This window comes from Pygocentrus nattereri, chromosome 2, assembly GCF_015220715.1.
Source record: "Pygocentrus nattereri isolate fPygNat1 chromosome 2, fPygNat1.pri, whole genome shotgun sequence".
Lineage (NCBI taxonomy): Eukaryota > Metazoa > Chordata > Actinopteri > Characiformes > Serrasalmidae > Pygocentrus > Pygocentrus nattereri.
The window spans coordinates 49236321-49239547 of record NC_051212.1 but is presented as its reverse complement, the minus strand read 5'-3'; positions in this window follow the sequence as shown (position 1 = coordinate 49239547).

Here is a 3227-nt window from a genome sequence, read left to right as displayed (position 1 = left end):
ATTCTTCAATAATGTGAAAACTGGGTCTCAGACTAGGGATCCACTGATGAGGGAATTCTAGGCAAATGCCACTTTGGGAAATATTCTCATGTACCTATCTGTTGATGCTAGTACATGTACATTTACAACCCCAATTCCAATGAAGTTGGGACGTTGTGGAAAACATAAGTAAAAACAGAATACTATGATTTGCAAATCCCATTTAACCTATATTCTATTGAATACACTACAAAGACAAGATATTTAATGTTCAAATGGATAAACTTTATTGTTTTTTGGAAAATTCACTCATTTTGAATTTGATGCCTGCAACACGTTCCAAAGAAGTTGGGACAGGGGCAAGAAAAGACTGGGAAAGTTGAGGAATGCTCAAAAAAACACCTGTTTGGAACATTCCACAGGTGAGCTGGTTAATTGGAAACAGGTGAGTGTCATGATTGGGTATAAAGGGAGCATCCCTGAAAGACTCGGTCGTTCACAAGCGAGGATGGGGCGAGGTTCAACACTTTGTGAACAACTGCGTGAGCAAATAGTCCAACAGTTTAAGAACAACGTTTCTCAACGTGCAATTGCAAGGAATTTAGGGATTTCATCATCTGTAATATCATCAAAAGATTCAGAGAATCTGGAGAAATCTCTGCAAGTAAGCGGCAAGACAGAAAACCAACATTGAACGCCCGTGACCTTCGATCCCTCAGACGGCTCTACATTAAAAACCCACATCATTCTGTAGCGGATATTCCCACATGGGCTCAGGAACACTTCAGAAAACCACGGTCAGTGTCACAGTTCGTCGCTCCATCTACAAGTGCAAGTTAAAACTCTGCCATGCAAAGTGAAAGCCAGATATCAACACCACCCAGAAACACAGCCTGCTTCTCTGGGCCTGAGCTCATCTGAAATGGACTGACGCAAAGTGGAAAAGTGTCCTGTGGTCTGACGAGTCCACATTTCTAATTATTTTTGGAAATCATGGACATCGGGTCCTCCTGGCCAAAGAGGAAAATGACTGTCCGGATTGTTATCAGCACAAAGTTCAAAAGCCAGCATCTCTGATGGTGTGGGGGTGTGTTAGTGCCCATGGTGTGGGTAACTCCCACATCTGTGAAGGCACCATTAATGCTGAAAGGTACATACAGGTTTTGGAGCAACATATGCTGCCATCCAAGCAACGTCTTTTTCAGGGACATCCCTGCTTATTTCAGCAAGACAATCCCAAGCCACGTTCTGCATGTGTTACAACAGCGTGGCGTCGTGGTATGTCTTTCCTGTACTACCTCTTTGAAGAGAAAGAGCACATTTTAGCCAGTGCTTAACCTATCTGTGTATTGATTACAATAGCTCTGTCTGATTATTGATCAAGGGAGTATTTATTCAAATTTTTCCATCATGTTCAATTTATCCTGTCTATCCTCTGTTGTTCATTAGCTTCTCCTGCTATTCTGGTAGGCATGACCTGATTCAGCTGGGGTAGCCATGTTTCAAACCAAAGGGTAGAAGCAACACAGTGAAGCTGACTTCCGGAAGTCATTAGTCAGATTTTGATATCTGTTATTTACGCAACGTTTTGCATTAGGTTGTGGTTTGCGTGTGTTGCAATAAATTGTCATATCTTTAAGTCTGACTCTTCAGTCCATGTACGCGATTTCCGAAAACTGCAGTCATTAGGGTCGAAGTGCACAGGGTTGATACCGTTGTGCAGAAAGGAAAGAACAGCTGTAGGAAGTATGGGGAAAGACTTGGGCGAATCGAATGTCAAGGCGTCAGACGTTACAGTTGCAACACTGATATTGATAGAGCAGGGGAAGTCCTGAAACATGGCCTGTGAAAACTTCAGTTCAAACAGTGGTTCAAGTTTTATACATACAGTACTTTTCCATTACAAACCCAATTCCAGGAAAGTTGGGATGCTGTGAAAAATGTACATAAAAACAAAATGCAATGACGTGTAAATCATTTAAACCCTATGTTTCATTTAAAATGCTTCAAAGACAACACATTAAATGTTGAAACTGAGAAACTTTGTTTTTTGAAAATATATACCCATTTTGAATTTGAAACATCACATTCCAAAAAAGTTTAGACAGGAGCATCAAAAGGCTAGTAAAGTTGTGCAATGCTTAAAAACAACTGGTGGTTAATTGGCAACAGGTCCATAACATGATTGGATATAAAATAGCATCCCAGACAGGCAGAGTCTTTCAGAAGTAAAGATGGGGTGGGGTCCGCTACTCTGAAACATGGAACATGCTTTGGGACATTGCCCATCTTCAGTTTGGAAACAGTTGGCTGAATTTGAGCAGAATATGAGAAAATATGCCATAAAAGACTGTCATAACACTACCTCCACCATGCTTCACAGATTAGGTGGAATGCCTTGGATCACGAGCAGTTCCTTCCCTTCTCATTACTCTGCTCCTCCCGTCACTCTCATATAAGTTGATCTTCGTCTCATCTGTTCATAAAATGTTTGTTCCAGACCTATACAGGCTCTTATTTCTAGCGATCTAGTAGTAAACATTTTGTATTTAACCTAGTGAAGTGTTCTCTTGATTGTTGACCTGGAGACAAGCATGCTTATTGCTCCTGAAAGGGGTTCTTCAAATGTGTGAAGGTTAGATATAAAAATGTGCTCTGAAAGTCTGCACCAATATGCTGTAGGTGATGAAAATAACAATAATTTCCAAGTATTTATGGACCTGATTGTATATTGGAGTATATTGGTTGGTGGATGGTTATATCTTGTGACAGTAGGGCAAATCTAAAATGTCCTCTTGCTTCAGCTTAAGTTTGAATGAAAATGTGACACAGTCAAGTTAACACTTCCCTAAGACAGCATGTAGAGCAGTCTGGAGTTCATTCATTCATCAAAAAGGGAAACTCACAGATTCGCTGCCTGCCATTCTTTAACCGCTGAAACCACAGTCAGAAACCCTGGAGAAGTTCCATTGGTAATAAGAAATCTTGCTAAACTTTGCCGTACTGTTAGTCTAAGGAAACCCACACTGTTTTGGGGGTTGGCCCATGGAATAGCTAAACTAATAAAAAATGTAATCAGAATCATCCTAGATGTAGCCTGCATAGGCGTGTAATGAAAGAGTGAGGTGATTTTGCGTTTCGCGTAGGCTTAATTGATTAAATGGCCATGTGAAGATCTGAAAATACGACTCTGAAACATGACTTTTGGTAACGTTAATCCAATATTGGTGACTTCAATCCTTATTGAT